General features: G+C 44.4%; 1 protein-coding gene across 1 annotated transcript in view; it reads right to left on the bottom strand.

Annotated features, from left to right (window-relative positions):
- The window catches only part of CPNE4 (copine 4), a 419,291-nt gene extending 405,667 nt beyond the window's left edge, over positions 1–13,624 (bottom strand). The window contains exon 1 of the mRNA XM_036266480.1: positions 13,201–13,624. The gene's annotated coding sequence lies outside the window, so the exon portion shown is untranslated. The remainder of the gene's footprint in view (positions 1–13,200) is intronic.
- Between the last annotated feature and the right edge of the window lie 7,740 nt (positions 13,625–21,364).

Here is a 21,364-nt window from a genome sequence, read left to right as displayed (position 1 = left end):
AGGATCCTTAGAGATCAAAACAGACACTTTGATTTTACAAATGAGGAAAGAAAACCCAGACCACAAGTCATCTATCTCAAAATGCATAATCATTCATTCCACAAGCTCCTACTGTGTATAACATCCTCAGAGTACATAGCAACAAAATTTTATAAGTTAGATATTCAGTCCGTAGTCCACATTTCAGAGTAATATCCCCTTGGATTTTCTGAAGTCTGTGTATGTTTCCTACCCGGAGGTGGCCAAATCCCATAGAGATGTGCCCCAAGTGCAGGTGTTGGCAAACTTTGTCTATAAGAAGCTAGGACACCAGACTCTGCGCCATGCAGGCTCTGTCTTAACTACTCCGCTCTGCCATTGTCATGTGAAAGCAGCAACAGGCAGAAAGAGGTGTGACGATGTTCCAATAAAACTCCGTTTACCAAAAAAAAAGGTCTGTATGCTGGATTCAACCCATGAGCCGTACTTAGATGACCCCTGCCCTCATTTGACAATGACCTCTCTGGGCTGCAGATCTCAAGTTTGCCTTAATCAAATCTTATTTCCCCTCAAACCTCCCTTGGATTCACTGAAAAAATATCTGTATGAAAAGTAACAGAACAGAGAGTGAACTGTATAACCAGCTATTACAAATGCTCATACAACAGAGAAGAACTGAAAATCCGAAACAGAACTGTTGCTGACGATCCAAGCAAAGACAGAAGTTTCCATCTAAGTAAATAAGCCCTGAGCCCCCCTAATTGAGTGTGATCTCTTCTCCCCAGCTTAGGGAAGAAGATGATGTCCCCATGATGGTAGGTAGATTCCATCATCATTCCATCCCCAGAGAGAATAACTCTCCTCCACCCCTGCAGGAGGCAATTCTCAGCTAGACTGGGTTGGCAAGGCAGACACAGGGCAGATCTGGAGGTTGGTCAGTAAGCAGGTCAGATCTTCCCTGAGCCCATTACCTGGGCAGGCGGGTAGGTGAGAAACAGCTGGCCCAGCTACCTCCGCCTGTGCCCACTTTAGAGAAAGGGGTTCTCCGGAGCGGCCCTGGCCATCTGAAAAACCAGCAGCGTTCATCACCTAAAGTGAAAATGTGCTGCTCACGTGAGCCCAGTGAATTAGAATTTGAGAATTCTGGGGAAAAAGCTCACAACTTAAAAATAGCACAAGAAACCTAGCTAAAAGGGCTCCCAGGAGATGGCTCCGAGGAGACATCCCTGGACTCCCATTTGACATGAAGGTGAAAAGATGATTCAACAATCACTTATGCCTCAGCCAGTGGTTCTCAACCTTCCTAATGCCGCGACCCTTTAATACAGTTCCTCCTGTTGTGGTGACGCCCAGCCATAAAATTATTTTTGTTGCTACTTCATAACTGTAATTTTGCTACTGTTATGTCTTAGGCGACCCCTGTGAAAGGGTCGTTTGACCCCCAAAGGGGTTGCGACCCACAGGCTGAGAACCGCTGCCTTAGACCCTCCTCCAAGTGCTTCTTTCCAGAAAGCTATTTTCTCCAAAAAGTCACCACCACCCAGCAGAACGTGCCCTGTACCTAGAGAGGCTGTGTGCGGGAATCCTGCTGTCTCAGAGTGACCAGCAGAGCTGCTGCATGTCCGGTTTCAGCTTTTAAGGAAGATGACAATGGTCAACCAGCATCATATGTTCGGGGCTGGTTTGCTGTGGCTTTGGGGTATGCTGAGTGACACCAAACATCTGGATGGGCATTTTCTAAGTTTCGCCACGAACCAGTGATCCAGATATTTGGTGTCGTGGAGACCAAACAGTCAGATGACTGGCAAATCCTCTTTCTAACTTCTCACCCAAGGACCCACTCCCTCTAAATAACCGCACTGACCTCGCTGCAGCATCCCCCTTAGTTCACTGGTTTCTTTACAAATAAAAGGCAATTTGAGTCCATTGATCATCAGTTAGAACCACACTGAGTTACGGCAGCTTTGACGGTTGATTTTACTCGGTGAAACGTAACAGGGCCATAAAGCGTTCACAGTCAGCCAGAGAGAGAATCAGTGTTGGATCAACCATGGACCATTGCACACCAAAGGAAAATGTCTATGGGGACTTCTCATTCCCATTAGATAATGAGTAAAAATGATGGGGAAGGGCAGTATTTCGGTCGTTAGCTCACGATTAAACCCGATTCGGCTGCCAACATTCCATAAAACCTGCATGTACTTTTCTCCCCGTTCCGAGGCAGCGGGCGTGCCCTCTCGGCCTGCTCGGGCTTCCGGGGTGAAGGCGTGTGCCCGAGGAACCCTGAGGGCAACACACATCGCGGACGTTTACAAAGGGACCTCAGCTGGGATAGAGATCCTTCGCTGAAGAGCAAAGCCACCACATCTTCATTCGTTCTGTGACTGGCAGTTTAACTGTTGCTTTTCCTGATTATAGACACACACACACATACATACATACAAAAAGGCAATTCCAAAGCAGATCAGCCTTTTCTGTAGGGAAGTCACCATCACTAGAAATATAAGCTAAGGCATAAGAGAGACCTTCTTGTTAAAAAAAAAAAAAAAAGTCATTAAAACAAATTAGGGTCCAGAATCTAAGAATGACAGTGCTACTTGCAGGATGGTGCAGGGCTGCCGTTCTCAAAGGGTGAACCAGTTTGTTGCAATTTCTATTACATAAGTGTTGATAGGTTTAACCCAAATAAAGAAAAGCTCTTGCCCTGGCCGGTTTTGCTCAGCGGTTAGAGCGTCGGCCTGCGGTCTGGAGAGACCCGGGTTTGGTTCCCACTAAGGGCATGTACCTCGGTTGCAGTTTGTCCCCGGCCCTGGTTGGTCGTGCGGGTGGCAGCCACTCGATGTGTCCCTTTCACGTCGATGTTTCTCTCTCTCTGTTCCTCTCTCTCCCTCCCACTCTACCTGAACAAAAAATGGAAAAATGTCCTCGGGTGAGGATAAAAAAAAAAAAGAAAAGCTCTTTGTGGGTTTTTAATGTTTGAAAGAATAAAGGGGCCCTGAGACCAAAGAGTTTGAGAACCTCTGGTTTAGTGGAAGTAAAGTGATTTTTAAGGTTATTTTGTCTCCTCTGTCTCCTCCTAGCTGTGTAACCTCAGCCAAGTTACTGAACCTCTCTGGTCTTCCATCTTGTATGGATCAGACTATTCTGCTCAAGCATGCTTCCCTACTGAAATACAGTATCCAGAGGGTCAGGATTATGTCTGTAGTGTTCACTCTGTTCATTCCACATCCCCAGAGCCTAGCATAGCACTTTGCATGATACATAACAGGGTCTCAATAAATAATTATGAATTGATTGGCAGAATGGGTGTGAGGATTAAATAGGTCAATATCACTAAGGTACCTGGCACATGGAAAATGTCACAGGTGCTCAGTAAATGTCAGATCCCTTTCTTCACCACTGATGTTGTTCTCAGTTGTACCACATGGAAGAGAAAATCACGGTTTATCTATACACAGTGAATGCTTAAGGCATTGGTTCTCAAAGTGTGGTCCCTTAACTAACAGCATTAGCATCACCTGAGGAATTGTCACAAATACAAATTATTTGGATCCAACACTACACCCACTGAACTGAAAACTCTGGAGGTGGGGCCCATCAGTTTGTGCTGTGACAAGCCCTCCCAGGAGATTCTAATTTGTGCTCAAGGCTGAGAACCATGGCTTTAAGATATGCATGGGGTCTCCTTGAAAAAGAGTATTTGATGCCTGGCTTGTGTGGCTCAGTGGACTGAGCATCATCCCAAGGACTGAGAGGTCCCGGTTCAAGTCCCAGTCAGGGCACATGCCGGGGTTGTGGGCTTGATCCCCAGTAGGGGGCATACAGGAGGCAGCAGATAGATGTTTCTCTCTCCCTTCTTCTCTTTCTAAAAAATCAATAAAAACATATGAGTATTTTACGCTAGTAGCATATTGGACTTTGATGGCAGAGAGTACCCAGTATGCTCTCTACTGCTGGCTGCGTGGGATCTTTTTTAGACAGAGGTAGGAGATAAAGAAAGTCAAACACAATAAATGTCTGTTGTGGGCCTTGCAGGGCGGAGTGACTGATTCTGTATTCTGGCTACGTGTCTGGGGGCCAGTTGCATCTGAAATCAAGCTGAACCGGCAGAAACAGGGGAAGTTATATCTTAGCGAAACCCTAGCATGACCCTTGAATCATCTTTGTGGCTAGGCGTGAAATCTGTGGGTGGCACAGAAGTGCGGAGGAGAAAAGGAAGGTAAACGATTGTGTCGGTAGCTATGGAAAGCATACGTTTGATTGCTGGTTTCTAGTCTTCACAACTCCTTTGCAACACAGCAAACCACTACCGTTAGGGAAATTACTCAGGAGTGCTAACCTTTGAGGGATGTCACCAGCCAATAACAGTAACAATCTGAGGACTTTCCACACGCCTGCAATAAGATGGGCACTTGGGATGCTATAGATGAGAACTGAATCTTTGGAGGTGCACAGCTGTCCGAGGGCGTAGGCACTACCGTTGTTCTCATTTTACATCTGTAGATAATTGAGCTTCAAGAGATTAAGCAGAGGTGGGATTCAAACCCAGGAATGCCTGACTGTTCGCCCTTCACTAATAAGTCTACCTATCTATATTCCACACAGAGAACAGTCTTGGAAATATAATGAAGCACATTTTAGATAGGGGCTACGATTCGAGGTTAATGTACAAACTAAACCTCCTGTAAGATCCTTGAAAAAATCCCATCAATTTTTCCTCAAGTACGATATATAGTATTACATCCACACTGTTGTACGGTGATATATCTGTACAACTTCAACCATTCGCTTAGATTATATAAGATAGGGCAATAAAAACATGAGTATTTTTAATAAATGAGAGAAGACACAGAGTTGATTTTGAGTAAGTTAAATGCGCATGGTAGTTACCCACAGAGAGGCCATATGCTAAGGGAATGGGCACACACACAGGGTAACAGAAGGAGCAAGCACGCTATGTACCAGACAGCTCTAGGTCCTCTGGAGTTACAGCTAGAAGTGCACTATACAGCTGCTACCCAGCAAAGCTTATATTATGCCTGGGGAGAGGGCACGCCCATGCCTACTGATGTTAAGGCAGGGACAGCCCAGGTAGGCTTTGAGGGCAGGTGAAGGAAGAGGATCTGAGCCCTCTCGAGAGAAGCAGAGGTAGAAGGATGGATAAGAAACAAAGATCATATGAGACATGGATTTGAGAAAAACACCCGGGTCTTATGATCTGGGTGTGTGTGCCCTAGATGTGAGTCCTTTTCCTCCCCAGTTGCCAGGGCTTTGGCATTGACCCAATTATTTATGAAATGGGACTGATAAATATCTAATTCACAGAATATGGATTTCTAGCGATTATGCATGTCTATTTATGTTCATACAGTGCGATAACTTTGTGTCTTCTGCAAGATAAATATGTATTATCTGAAATAAATAAAAATCACTTTTAAAAAGCTGTATACCTTCCTTCAAATCTTCTCTGGGAAGAACAGAGAGCGGGAGAGGGAGAGAAAGAAAAAGCAACACTTAGTGCACATCTATGATGCAGGTCCTCTACTACCTAACATAGCTTTACCCCATTTTCACAAATGAGGAAATAAGGCTCAGAGAGGTTCAGTAATTTTCCCAAAGCCAAACAGCTATTGAGTGGCAGAGCCAGGATTTGAACTAAGTCTGGTTAACTTTAAAGCTTAAGCCATTATCATAACAAAACTCAACAAATATTTGTCTTTACCAAATTGCATTACTTCCTAGGGATTTCTTGGCACATTCCTGGATCCGAGTGAGGAAGGAGGAAAAAGCATTGTTCATGAAGTCAACCAAGATTGTGTAAGCTCCCTCCAGATGCCTGGTCTTGCCTGGGGTTCGGCAGTGAACAGAACAGGGAGAGTCCTGCTTTCATGAAGGACCTGAGCACCACCAACCAGCTTCGTGGTGGTTTCGCCCTGCTGGGCCTGTTTCCTCATCTGGAAAATGGGAAGAGGTATGCCTAATTGTATGCGACTGTACAGCTCTCAAAGTCTCTGATTCCATAAGAAACATTTCTTTTCCTGTCTCTTTAAAATTCAGTCAGGCCATGAGCTGTGATGAATGTTATTAGCTGCCCCCAAAATCAACTATTTCCACCCTTTCCCTCTAATCGGGCTTTCCCCACAACATGATTCACAATCAATCAAGTCACAGAATTTAAGGGGACCCAGCAAAAGGATTCCAACCATAGCTTCTCCAGAGCTTTGCCTTCTACCTGGCCAGATAAGATGAACACACCTGGCCCAAGGTGCCCATCCCTGGGTTCACTTCGACACAATCTCAGGCACAAGCATCCTTGACTGTTGCATTTTCTCTTTGACATCAAATCGGGCATCCCTGTGCCCCCTGTGCCTACTAATAACTTTCAAGTTTTCTGTAACTTTTATGATGGTGATAAAGCATTTCTTTCAACCATTCTACCGTCATTATTTTTCATTTTTGTTCACACTTGTATTGAAAACATTTTTCAATATCTTAAAAACAGAATCTTATTCAGGTTGCTCAAGACGCACCACTTAGTGGTAAGGATTTTGTTGTTGTTGTATTTCTATTACATTTCCTTTAAAAATCATTTTCCTCCTTAAATGGATTAAGTCAATTACATAGGCATTTATCTCTTGATATTGATGAAATTAGTTCATACAGGGCAGTGTACAAGCTAACTGGATTTAAGGACCTCTATTAGCACCATTAAATAAATACATACACACACACCAAAGTACATGCTGGGTGAGATTCCCCTCCCCTTTCTTCTCCCTCAGAATTACCCTCCACAGACCCTGTTCCTTGAAATACAGGGAGATGAGAAAACACCTAAGTCTAAAAGACACGAGGGGCAATTTTCTAGGCTCTTTGAGACAAAGCAAATGACTCTGGTATGTCTTACCTACATCATCTCCTCACACTTACCACTGTGGGTTTTTTGTGTTTTTTTTTTATCCTCACCCTAGGATATTTTTCCATTTTTTGTACAGATAGAGTGGGAGGGAGAGAGAAGAAGGAGAGAGAGCGAGAAACATCGACGTGAAGGGACACATCGAGTGGCTGCCACCCGCACGACCAACCAGGGCCGGGGACAAACTGCAACCGAAGTACGTGCCCTTAGCGGGAACCGAACCCGGGTCTCTCCGGACCGCAGGCCGACGCTCTAACCGCCGAGCCAAACTGGCCAGGGCACCACCACTGTGGGTTTTAATGTTTCTTCTCATGCACCTGTCTGCCTCTCACGCCCACAACTTCAAAAGATATGAACTTCATGCTTATCCCCAGTGCCTAGCACAGCTTTTGGCATAACAGCTGTAATCAATTATTATTCAACAAATGGATAAATGAGACCCTTCTGCTGGGAGATGAGGGAGATAGATGCGGAGACAGAAGAAAGAGGCTCGGAGGGGAGGGAAGGGGAGGGGAGGGGAGGGGAGGGGAGGGGAGGGGAGGGGAGGGGAGGGGAGGGGAGGGAGGGGGAGGGGGAAGTTGTAGGAGGACTCTCAAGAAAAAAGGCCCAGGAATTAGCATTTGCCTGCCCACCAAAACACCGGGCATTTTTAAACATTCCTCGTTCACAATCATTACTAGTCCCATTTTCCAGATGCTAACACACATGCAGGTGAAGTAATTCACTCAAAGACCCACAGCTTGAAAACTGTAAACCCAAGATTCAGCACAGGTATTTCTGGATCCGGAGTTCTGCCTCTGGGGAAACAATGGGCAGTTGGACTCCAGACTGTCAGGCAGAATCCTGACGGCAGTCAGGCTGTCCAACCACTGAGCAACCCAACCAGGCAATGGAAGCGCCCGCCTAATGCTGATGGCAAAACCTCTGTCCCCTCTCTGCAGCGAGGTAGTTGGGACTGGAGAGTTAGAGGCACCTGAAAAACCAATACCGCAAATCCCATCTGGAGCCTAGAAGTCCAGCTCATGGTCCCCCGGAGGTGGGCTCCGCCGGTGCTCCGGCGCCCTCTAGCGACCATCCACTCTAATGCCAACTCTCTCCCACCCTCCTCCCTTGTCTCATCAGCCTCTGGGGCTGCCCTGGCCTCAGATCCCTGTCAGCCAGATTTTGTTCCCCCTCACTCTCAAAGCGAAATAAATTGCCCTACAGAGGTTTGTGATCTCTTGAATAAGGAAGGTCTTTTAGTTACTACACCTTAAACCTGAAATGGTTTCTAGAACTAACCTGAAATATTTTATTTTCCCCCTGGCGTTTCCAAGGAGAACCGTCTAAATACTAAGAGATACAATGTTAAAAATATTATGTTCTGCACCAGAGATAGAAAAGCAACGTTTTAGAAAGTTTGTTCTTTTTTGCAGGGACCTTTCATTTAATCCCCTGTGGGTCCCTGGAACTGTAAACACTCATAAAATCTCTGTTTACTTTATTGACTCTGTTGTGACATTTAAAACAGAACGCTAAAACTGCATGAGCAATTCTTCACAAAACATGCACATTAACAGGGATGGCTGCAGACAATGCCTTTGTACAAATTTAATCACATCTATTGGGTAAGTATTACACTGGCTCCTAGAGACAGCAATGTAATAAGTCCCTAGCCTGCCCCTCTAAACACTCCAATGGAGGTGGGAGCCACCCCCTACCCCCAACTCAGTCAAGATTATCAGTTCACATGGCGCCAGAGATTGGCGCCACCGCAGCAATTATCTCCAGGGAACTTGAGTCTCTTTATGAGAGGAGTAATCAAGAGGGTTGTTGAATGAGTCCCCTGATCTTGAGCAAGTCATCTCTCTGAGGTTTAGTTTCTACAACTGTCAAATTAAACAGCTGGAGTCAATAGATTAGCCCCAAGTTCTCCTCCAGTTCTGAGAGTCATAGATTCAAAGGATAAAGTTGTTCACAGCGCAGAGATGAGTGTACCACAGGCCAGCTTAGATGGGCTCTCCCACCGGTATGATTGTCCAGGTATCACAGGGCAGAAATAAGCCTTTCCAAATAAGTCATCCTTACCACTTTCAGCTTTTCGAGACTTGCCTTCAAATCTTCAATATTTACTGAGCTAAAAGCTTGTTCTCAAGAGGTTTTCCCAAGAACGCTGCAGCCAAGTAAGGAACTTCCGGGGATTTGCCAACTTAAGGAAAACATATTATGCACCATATATATCTATTAATTCATGTACTAAACAGAAAGCTCCCCATAAATGAGGTTTCTAGTAGCGAAAAGACTGAAAGTACTGTTTATCAGATATCCACTGGTTGAATTTTTTTTTTTATCCTCACCCGAGGACATTTTTCCCCTTTTTATTTAGATAGAGCAGGAGGGAGAGAGAGGAAGAGAGGGAGAGAGAGAAACATCAACGTGAAAGAGACACATCGAGTGGCTGCCACCCACACAACCCAACCAGGGCCGGGGACAAACTGCAACCGAGGTACATGCCCTTAGCGGGAATCGAACCCGGGTCTCTCTGGACCGCAGGCCAATGCTCCACTGGTTGAATTTAATGCTGATTGAGGTCTTATTATATATTGTCTCTTTCAAGTAACATAGAAAAGACAGTACATCTTGCCTGACCCATTTATTGAGCTTGATTTTAGACCTACCACCAACCTTCACATAAACACCTTACCCAAAAAATGGATTTGTAACTCCAACCCCTTAATTTTCATAACATATTTGCCTCAAAAGAAAAACCATTATAGAATTTTTAGGACATCCTAAAAAGCATTGACGTCCTGTAATCTGTTCTTTATCATCGACATTCAATCAGGAGAAAAGTAGCGTCAAATGCAACTCTATTATTCTATCCTGCAAGGTCAGTTCTAAAATACTATAGGATGGTCTTGAACCATGTGACACTTTTAAATGCATTTAAAATTTTCTGTCTTGATATTTTCTGACTCTAATATACTGACTACCGTTGCCAAGGTAATATGACTTAGGGTGATATATGGATCCAAAGGGGCTTTGTGGTTTAAAAAATATATATATATATATATATACACACACAAGACAAAAGTGGAAAGATCAAATATGGAGAACAAATTTAGCCCTTTTCCTCTTCAAAATGCATGAAATACATATCCGCATGCTACATCTCTGATTAAAAAGTACGAAGATTCCTGAAGTGACTTCCCCAACTAGTGAAGAGACTTTCTCCTAATCAGTTAAGTTGATACCATCAGAGTACCCTTCTCATTCTGTCTGGGAATCAGATTCCTGTGAAAGTATGCGACTTTGATTGCACACAACATGAGCTGCTCACCTGCAATATGTTTACTTCCAAATGAAAAATCCTTTTTTTATGAGACTAAAGGTGGCTATAATGGTCCGGAGTATTATATTTCAGGGAGCTTGTGAGATGAAGACAGAAAAAAGGCATGGTGCAAACCATATAAATACATTCGTTGGGTTCCAAAAGATTCAAATACAGGTGAAAATTAAGATTCCACCATTAGCCCATTTTGTTTCTCCATAATTACTGATTCTAGTCAGTATAACCTTAGGGTTTCAGTCACGGTGGTGGACTCAGTCTGAAGATGGGAACAGTCAAAGCTTCTATTTGCTGAAATACTATATAAAACTTCTCTGGAAACAGATATATCTTTGCTTCCTACTAACTGAAATGAGGTATTTTTAAAGAAAAAAATCCACAAGCAGATCAAGAAACACTTTAATTCAAGACACTCTTTAATTAAAAGCAGGGTCCCCTTAAGATAAACCAATGATTCAAGCAAAATACCATGTTGCTACCAGATAGGTGAAGATAAACATTAGTCTTTTTTTTATTATTATTGTTGAAAGTATTACAGATGTCCCCTTTTTTTCCCCATTGACTTTCTCCTTTCTGCTCCCACCCCCTCCTGCTTTCCCCAACCTAACGTCTGTGTCCATTGGCTGTGCATATATGCATATAAGTTCTTTGGTTTATCTCTTCCCAACCCCCCCCCCCCAACCCAATCCCTCTGAGGTCTATTAGTCTTTTAAGCACAATTTTTAAAAAAAGAATTCACAAACATCAGGGAAACTACTTTTAAAGAAACATTTAGAAGCTCTAGTAAAGTGATTGACCCACACTGGACCCACCTGTGCCTGCTCGCAATAAAGCATCCTGGGAGTATGTCTGGGAGAAGGAAAAGCAAGCTGGCCACTCAAAGAGAGGAACAGGTCTGGCAGCAGTGAGACCTTTGGTTCCATTATAGACATGCTCTCACCCAACCATTCAAAACTGCCCAGGATTCGACATCCACTCCTGCTACGAACAAATACTCCCTTTAATGTAATGACCAGGGGAAATCACCTAGTTTTGATGCAGTTTGAGTTCGATACTGTTAGAATCCTCCCATCAGAGGCAAATGAAGACAATCTGACCTTTATTAGTACCCACTATTAACACAAGTGTCCAAGCTGTATTTGCCAATCCTCCTATTTTTATCCACCTCCCTACATGTGAGCACCTCTAACCTACTCTGAGCTCAGACCCCTGATCTGCTAGAGGGATTGTGTCCGTCTTTAAAAATGGACAGGCAAATAAAACGAGCCTAACCTAGAGGCAGCAGCTCAGAAAGGGAAATGAAAACATCAAGTTATCTAATCGCAGTCATAGCCCTTCTGAGCTCTGTCTTATCTGCTGGTAATAAAAAGAAATGGGACCTTTCTAAACTTAAAGGGCATAAAATAAAATGAGGAAAGATGTTGTTTCTCTCTGGCTCAGGGTGGGGGTGGGGACGCTACGCAGTTTAACCAGTGTATCCTAACTACAAAACATTGTCATGGATTCAAAACACCTAAGCTCTACAAAAGTTGGGTTTTTATTGGGGGGGGGGGTTGCTTGAGAATAGGAATTGCTAAGACAGCAGTAGAAAGAAGTGAGAAGAAAATAATATTTCATTTGAAGTTAAAGTAGTTTTGTCAGAAAAGCAGGGTTTAATCTTAGTTTCAGGAGAACACTTTTAAGTACCTTGGACAGCTAAAAAACGCTGTTTAGGAAACCGAAAACCAAGTGAGCCAAGAACAACCAGAGCAATGCTTTCAAAATTCTTGGCAAAGCAGCAAGAGGGTGAAGTTGGTTTTGCATAGTTTTGAACACGGGTGTAAAGGAGCAGAGATCCTCCCAAAGGCACTGAAATTCTCTGGCATCAGTGGGTCAGCTGGGGCAGGGCGGGGAGGGGCTCTCGGTTATTTCTCTCGCAAAGTTTCCCTAGGCACTCTCCCCTCTCGCTCTTCTTTCCTCCCTCCATCTCCGGAACCCCCAAATGTGCACTTCAGTTGTTCGTTTTGCCCAGGGATCGTCAAGTCTGCAGCCTGCGATTTCTCTAGGAGCCTGACAAGTTCTGGGACTGGAAGCCAGTCTCGCAAGGCCGCCGGGGGCGCGGTCGGGTCTGGAAGGCAGGATAAAACCAGACCTGAAGCCCACCCACTTCCTTCAAGGGGAAGAAGGAGTGCATCTTCTTCCTAAGAGCATCTCGCAGGCTTCACCTTCTCCTCACCGGATGGTCATCAACACTCACGTGACTTCACGTGCACGACGTCCTAATTGTCTCCCTGGATTCCGCCCTAACAATCCTGGGGCGTCTGTGACACCACATATCCCTACCCAGCTGTGGCTAGTGCTTCAGTCCCTCTAGTCCTATCCCACCTGTCCTCTCGTCCCCCTGGCTACTTAACAGAGGAAGGAGTGCTGAAGAACTTGGCTGAACCAAGGGACTTGCAAGCCTATTGATTCGTTCTAAGCCCGGGAGCCCCGGGCGCAATTACAGAGTATTGGGACCTATTCTAAGGGGGTTGGAGAGGAGGCTGAATCCCCCCGCAGCTAGGTGAAGCCCCTGGAAACCGCCGCGGTTCCCCAGAGCTCTCTCGCCGTCAGAGGGAAAGCTGCAACTTCAGCCAGGACTCTGCTCCCCTCCTCCCCGATGTCTATTACAGTACTGCCCTGCCCCCCGCACGACTTCCAGGACTGGCCACTCCGCAGCTGCCCCGAGGTCCCCCTCGGCGCTGCCTCCCCGGCCACGCGCCCCACCCTACCTGAGCCAGCTGGGCGAATGTCAGAAGGCGAGACGTCGGGATCCAAGTTCCCGTGCACGAGAGGCTACGCTGGTCGCCAATTCTTAAAACAACAGCAGCGAGGATAAACAAGCACATCTGAGCGGAAACCAGTGCATCTCAAAAGTTGGTCTTACTACGCAGCAGCCCCAGCACACTTTGCAATCCCAGCGCCCTGGGAACACGGGAATGCAGAGTTGGCATTTACTTACCTGGGTGTGCCAACCTCGAGGAGTCGAAAGAGAATTCGGCCCGGGACTGGTCTGTCCCACCCCCAGGAGGCAAAATCCGGCTTTGGAGTGGAGGTGGTTGGTGTGTGGTTGTGGAGTGGTGTAAGGGGGTCGGACTTCCCTCCCCCTCGTCCTCTGAGGCCAGTTTAAAAACAGCAGATGAAAGAGATGCTGGGAGGAGAGTTTGGTCTCTCCGGAAACCCTGACTCCATTCTTGGTGATGGGGGCTGGGGAAAGGTGAATTGTTGGGGGTAGCAGCGAGGCTCTCAGTGAACTCAGAGAGTAAAGTGGAAGGTACTGGGGGAAAGGAGGGAGCGGAGAGCCAGGGAGGGAGGGAGGAAGAGTAGGGCAGGCGAGCGGGTGGCGGGGAGATGGCAGCTTCTCAGAGAGATTTCCACCTTCTGACGAAACCCATGCGCCCAGCAACCCGCGAGATACTAGTTCGGAAACCTCCGCGCGAGCGCCCCCTGGGGGGTTCCGGCGGACGTGAGCACTGCCCCGGGCACGCGAGGCCCCGCGGCCCCGCCCCGAGCTGGCGGGTGGGGCGCTGGGTGGTCTTGTGGCTTCCACGGTCCAGGCTTCCTGCTCAGCTCTGTCGCTCACACCCGGCTCCTGGGGACATTAAATTCAGTTCTCCACTTGGGGGCAAAGCGGTAAGATCTGCGAAGGGGTGGGGCTGATTTTTTTGCACACATTCAAGGAAACTTCTTGGATGCATGTTCGACTCCCACCAAAAATGGTGAAGAAATCGCTCACCTCCTTATATGGTAGGAACCCTTATATGATAGCTATTTTTTAGTGTCTACAAGAGTGCCTGGCATGTGGTAGGAGCCCGATAATTTTTTTGTTGTTGTTAAGTAAATGCATGAATAAATGAATGGACAACCAGGCTTTTTGGTTATCCCATACTGTCTTGCTAACTTCACCCACCTCACCAATAAGGTTTTAAAAACGGTCAGGGAGTACTTATGTTTAAAAATAGACATAAACCTGCTGTCTTGTGGATGGGGAACCACGGCCTCCTGCCATGAAGCACTTTAGAAAGAAAGTGTGGCTTTCCTGTTCCAAACTTATTCAGTGAAATTCAGACACATGAGCAGTGGGGGAACATATTGTGTCTGATGGTTTCTGCGATGGAAGATACACTAGCCAACTCAGCATATAAATATTGTCAGAATCACAAGTTGGACTTCAGAATCCATAGGGTTCAGAAAAGACTCTCTGACCTGAGATGACATGGAGGATGTCACAATCTAATGTGGACGGGAATACAGGGAGCTAGGAGGGTCTTCACTCCGTCCTCTTAAGACGCCATCTGACAAGACTCTCTTCATGGAAAGAGGTTATCAGCCAGGAGCCTCTCACCAACCACAGAGCTCTCAATTTCAAAGTCAGCAGAGAAATAAGAGGAAGAGGGGCAGGCGCCCCACTAATGGCTCTAGGGTGGCAATTAGGAAGATCTTTGAGAAGAAGAAGAAACACCTTCAGAAAAAAAATAATAATAATAACGTTTTTCTTCCCCCAAGTCACCTCTCAAGACCTTCTGAAGTAGGATAACATTAAATATGGTCCCTAGAAAGGATCTTGGAGAGCTTGTCTGTTTACTGCAGCTCCTTTGATTTGTCTGGATTGGAAAACTTGGGTCATGTGGTTAAGCACATGCCAATCATTGTGGCCTTCGGCTATGGGATTACACTGCTGGGCCAGGCCTTCCACTGTGTCGGGGAGCCTTCAGTGTGCCCCGTATCCCTCGTGGAGCCGGGGTGGAGCCGCACCTGATTCACATCGAGAGTAAAACCCAAGGGAGGTTCCCCAGAGTAAAGTCAGGGTCCTCCTACCAAGAAAGGGGAGAAGGATGCTGGCCAGACAAAATCAGCACACGTCTATTAAATATAAAAGTGTTAAATCAGAAAATATTTCTTTCAGGTTTAATGAAGAAGTAGCCTCCAAGATGAGTTTAAAGTTTGAGATGGATTGAACTTACAAGGATGAAAAGAAGGAAAAGGAAAGTCATTAATCATCTCTTTGCACGTTGCCTGTGTCCTCTGAAACCGAAGTCCCATGAGGGCAGGTGGTAGCCTGTTCTGTTGTCTCGTTCATGACTGTAACCCCAATGTCTAACGCAATGCGCGTCACTTAGCAAGTTGTCAACAAACATTTGTTAAATTAAATTTTTAAAAATACATTCAAGATCATTTAACACAAACCTCTTCTTTTATAGGTAAGAGAAAAAGAATTAAGATGCTGAGCATGGACAGTTTCCAGGCAATCTGGTAGGCGCTCTATTGACCATCTCATTTAATTTTTTCAACAACTTACCCAAGTAGGTTTTATTATATCTACAAAAGCAAACAAATACATACAAACAAACGGGGGAGGGGGTTAGGTTGTCAGGATAATCGCACCAGGGAACACATGTAGTTAACGGGAGAACCCAGAGTGCTAATTGAGGCAGGCTCTGCAGGATTAACTCAGAGTAACTGGACATGAACCTGAGAACAGACGTAATAGAGTCGGAACCCACAGGGAAGAATCTAGTACAATAATGTTTGTTCTCCCATGTCAAAAGCACAGACACACAAACTAGATGCAACGCTACAACTTGAGACAAATATGATTTCCTCTGCTAGCAGCCTTCAGCTCCCTAATTAGAAACAAACAGTCGCCTGCAAGCCGGTGAGCAGAACACACACGCAGCTTTATGCCAGAAACTTAGGGTTTTTTCTCAAGGCATGACACTGAAGGTAAATTCAAAGAGGCACTCAAAGCAGAATTTACTCCCACCTCTCACATGAAACCAACAGCTCATCTCGTCAAATGAAGATATAGAACCAGTTAATAAACTATGGTCTCAATCATTGAGCCCACAGCGAGCTGCTCACCCGCTAGAGTCCCTTCAATAACTCTGACATCAAAATCCCCTTATCTGTATCCCTCACCTCCTTCCGGCTCTCCTCTTCGTGGATTCTGAGTTGCTGGGTTCTACAGCCATAGTCAAGATGATCTCGAGCCACAGTGCCACTGGCGTTCCCAAGCCGCAAAGGAGGCTCCAGCTCCGGGTAGATTCCCTAGCCCGGTCTCTGTTTAATAACATAAGGGGAGGCATCCGCTCGCTGTCCTATGCCAATATGAAAGGCACCTCACCCATCAGTGTGACAAGTGAAATGCTGGAATGGAGCCAGGGAACAAGAGGGAAGAAACGTGGATTCTTCCCAAGGCAGTTGACACTGTTTTTTAAAGGGTAGCAGATGATGAAGGGGAAAAACAGGCAGAGAGTTGGTGCCCTGCGTTAAAAACCTTGGATCCTTCCCTGAATGAGTCAGGATGAGCATTTTATTTTGTAATTGAATTTCTGTTTTCTTTCTTTTTTCTTTTTTTTGGGGGCTGTAGGATGGTTACACACTCAACTAGTCAAGGGGATTGCTGTAAATAACAGGATTTATTTTTGAGGCTTTGGATCAAATAAGAACCTTGAATTTCTTCCTGGGGTTATTTATAGCTCAAACTGTGTTTTGTTTTCTGTTTTGTGTGATTTTGAAAATTGACTGATAAGTCTTCCTCTGGTGTGTGTGTTTGTGTGTGTGTGTGAGGTGGGTTGTTACTGGAAAGCAGAGAGCAGCGCTCTAAGAAAGCCCTTCTAAGGTGCTCAGAGTCGAAAAAGAACTAACACACCTGTTCCAAGCTGATGCAGGCGACACACCCTCCACTGTCTGTCATTCTTCTCTGTGGAGAACCTACATAACCCCTGGTGTATCTTAAACCATCACTGACAAGCTATGCCAGGAAGGGGTGCCTTATACCGTTGCCTACCAATAGGTGGCATTAAAATCCCTCTAGCTTTTCTTCATTGCATTTTTGAAAACCATAGGCAGAGAGCACTTTCTTTCTGAGATTTTACATTTGCCCATTGGTGATATTTTAGACACCAAATCAGCTCTGTTATTTTAGAGCAAATTATTTCATTTATCTCTTAATTAGGCCTCTCAGTCACCCCTCTCAGCCTCCGTTTCCTCATTGTGAAAAGAAGGTATTTTGAATTGAACTCTGTCTCTGGGATTCTGGTTTTCATGTACAAACTGTCTGCTCAGCCACACCACCCCTCGTGTTTGTGATAGACTCATGAAGACGCCATTCCTTTGGGTTTAAGGAATGTAAGCATGCAGCTCTTACTGTGTGGCAGAGGCTGCTGTCTGCCTGGCCTATATTCATTTGTGTTTGTTTTTCCTTATTAAGAATAGCACAGTTTTGTGGGAGGTAGCAATGTGCTCAGCCCCAAACCCACATTTCCCAGCCTTGCTTGCAGATGGGGTAGTCATGTGACAAAGATCTAACCATGCACTGTCTGATATGGTAGCCACTAGACACATGTAGCTACTTAAATTTAAATTTACTGAAATTAAGTAAAATATAAAATTTGTTTCCTCAGTGACACTAGCCACATTTTATTTTTTAAAATATGTTTTTATTGATTTTAGAGAGAGAGAAAGAGAGAGAAAAATATTGATGTTAGATCTGCTGCCTCCTGCACGCTCCCTGCTGGGGATTGAGCCTGAAACCTGGGCATGTACTGCGATGGGGAATCAAACTAGTAACCTTTTGGTACATAGGATGATACTCAATCACTGAGCCACACTGGCCAGGGCACACTAAACATTTAAATGCTAAAAGTTACCCTACTTCTATGTCTCGGGGTCTATTTTGTTCATCACGTTATTTTGATCATTATATTCCACAAATAAGTGAGATTATGTGATACTTGTCTTTCTCTAACTGGTTTATTTTGCTTAGCATAATAGGGTTCAGACTGACAAACTTCAGAGGACGGGGTGGTGGGGAGGGAAGAGATAAACCAAAGAACTTATGCATATAAGCAAAATCAATGGACATAGACAACAATGCTGGGGGTGGGGGTGGGAACGAGAGGAGGGTGTCAATGGGGGAAAAAGGAGAAACATCTGTAACAAAAATAAATTAATTAAATGAATTTTAAAAACTAAAAATAATAATAATAAATGCTAGAAGTTCCAAGTGGCTAGTAGCTACCATCTTGGAGAGATCTGATTGAGAACATTTCTAGCATCACCTAAAGTCCTGCTGTATGTGCTGGTCTAGCCATTAAGATCGCAATGGAAGTTATAGAGCAGTTTCAATGATCATCTTAAAAGGGAGGGAGATACTGACTCAGCTGGCCTGTACCTTTATCCCTTTCCCCCTCCCTTCTTTCTTCCTGAAGGTGGATAAGCCATCATGTGACTCTGAAGCAGCAAGCATTTGCTAAAGCAGGGTAAGTAGAAAGATGAAAGGAACCCGAGTGTGTTGATATCATGAAGACAAGCACATTATCATCAATTTTATTATGGGGAAAATAAGGCCACCAGTTGAGTCAAGCCATTATTTTCAGCTTTGTGTTAGTAACAGCCAAATATTATTTCTAACTGATATACCTTTGGAAAGTTACCTGGACAATTTTCTATTAATAGCTTTGGATAAACAAGTTGCTTTTCAGTTTCCTTTACCGTAGACAGAGTTGGGAACAAGATCCTGGCTAAAAGAAACAGAACAATGTATATACCCACAAAGAGATAATTATCTGGAAACAGCCCAAGTGCCCATCAGTGGATGAGTGGATAAAAAAGCTGTGGTGCACTTACACAATGGAGTACTATGCAGCTGTAAGGAAGAAAGATCTCTTACCCTTTGAGACAACCTGGAGGGAACTGGAGAGTATTATGCTAAGCAAAATAAGCAAGTCAGAGAAAGACAAATACCACATAATCTCATTTATTTATGGAATACAAAGAACAAAATAAGCTGATGATTAAAATAGATTCAGAGACACGAAAGTAGAGAACAGACTGACAAACCTCAAAGGGAAGGGGGAAGGGAGGGTAGGAAGAGGTAAACCAAAGAACTTATATGCATATGTGCAAGACCAGGGGACACAGACAATATTGTGGGGAAGGCAGGAGCAGGTGGGAACAGGGAGGACGGGGTCAATGGGGGAAAAAAGGAGGAACATCTGTAATACTTTCAACAATAAAGATAAAAAATAAATAAATATATATATATTTTTTAAAAGAGATAACTAGTAATCATTCATTTAAATAGGCAAGTGGGCCAAAGGGGCGAGATGAGGCATTAATGGTATCCAAATAATTACCTTCTATCTTTTAGTTTGGCTGAGGAATAGCTTTGCATTTTCCTGGAGAAGAGGTTGGTGGGTATGGAAAGAAAAGAAAAATAATATTTGAGTCTATCTTATGTGCTAGAATGATTTAACACTATCATATTTAATTCTCATGACAACCCAATAAGGTAAGTATTCCCTTTTTGTTTTGCAGATAACAAACAGAAGCTGAGAGAGATTAAGTATATTGTCAAAATCCATATAACTAGTTAATTATAGAAATGAGTGTTAAATCCAGGTCTGCCTGGCTCTTGCCACACTATGTAATGAAATTCCCCTGGTGAGTATCATCAGAGTCTGGACCATACTTGCTTATTTCAAGGCTCTCAGCCCATCCTCTCTACCACATTTTTCACAGGCTTAATCCTTTTCTGCTGATGAAAAGACTAGTAATATTTATCTTTATTGTTATAAGCTGTAGAAATTGACCAGCAGGATAGAGCAAAAGGCTTTCCAAACAAAGAAACGACATAGACAAAGCTTCCAAGTCCAGAGCAGACACAGCCTGATCAAGGAACCTCAAGTAACTGAATAATCCCCTATATTTGGGACAAAAAAAAAAAGTGTGGGGTAGAGGCGTAGGGAGCACAAGGGCTCAAGCAAGCAAGCAGGCAGAGGGAGCCACACAAAGGGCCTTGTAAGACTTAATGAGATTTGCTTTTGTTCCATGCGTCACTTATTCCCAAATCTTAAGGAAGGTTCCAGAATTGTCTTTAATCCACGGTGAAATGAGAAGAACAAGAAGTCTTTTATATACCTAAATTAATTGCCTGAAACAATCTCTTTATCTTTTCACTGCATTCTTGTTATCAATTTCTTAGGAGGTTTTGTCATTTTAATGTGTCCTTACTGGGTAAAATAAAAGTACTTTTGAACCAAGAGCAACCCAAGAAATGTGTTTTGCGATCTGTTCCGTGAAGTGGAAACATTTGGAAACATCAGCTGGATGTCATGGGGAAGACCCTGGAGAATTTAGAGCAGGCGGAATGAAGATCAGGTGTTAGCGTGAAACTGCGGCGGGTTGGTAAAGGAACACACCAGAGTTAGGGACATGAGTGGGGTATCTTTTCACGGAATTCAATAGGCATTTATTGAGTACGTTTCTAGGCTTAGGGTCAGGGATACAGTGATGGACCAGGCAGGTAAGTTCTAAGCCCTCATGGAGTTATCATGAAGTCAAGGTAAAGAGAGAGAATATGATCAAAGAAAGAGAGATAAAGAGATTGGGAGTCAAGGAGAGGGGAGAATGAGAGAGAGAGAGAAAAAAAAGAGAAAAAGAAAAAATAACACTAGATAAGCTGTGAAAGAAATTAAAAGGGTGATGAGATCAAAGAGTAACTGGAAAATGCCTCTTTAGACAGGATCATCAAAAAGGCCTCTTAAAGAGAAAGCATTTGAGCTGAGAACTAAACAGTAAAAATGGGCCAACATGCAGAGACCAAGAGGAAGAGTTTCCACAGAGGAAGAAACAGCAAGCACGCAGAGGTGCAAAAAGCTTTTAAATTCTTCATGGTCAGTGTTAAGAGTTGGACAAGAGAGGATGACACAGCTATCCCACACCAGCTCCTGAAAGTGGAAAACAGGGAGGAAGGATGGAAAGGATGTCAAGAGGCTTCAATACTACAGATACTTACCTTATTCGTTTCATTCATTAAATGCATTTTGAGTCTCTAGTCTGCATCAAACACCACCGGGTTTGACAAAATATTGTCCTCATTCATATGGTCCAGTGTAAAGCACAGAACAGAAAATGAACCCAGATGGGTAACTCACAGGAGCCTCCTGGTTGGGAGGTTACTTCCACCCCAAAGACTAAGACAAGTTCCGTGGCCATTGACATCAATGGAAAGGAAGGCCTCCGGGCTGTGGGCTCAGGCAATCGGCATGCAGAGGATTATTTCTGAAAGGGTGAGTCCGTATGTCCACAAAAGAGATTTAAAGGAAGAATGGGATCTGCCT

This window comes from Molossus molossus, unplaced genomic scaffold, assembly GCF_014108415.1.
Source record: "Molossus molossus isolate mMolMol1 unplaced genomic scaffold, mMolMol1.p scaffold_m16_p_18, whole genome shotgun sequence".
NCBI lineage: Eukaryota > Metazoa > Chordata > Mammalia > Chiroptera > Molossidae > Molossus > Molossus molossus.
This window is presented reverse-complemented; position numbering and strand designations above follow the sequence as displayed.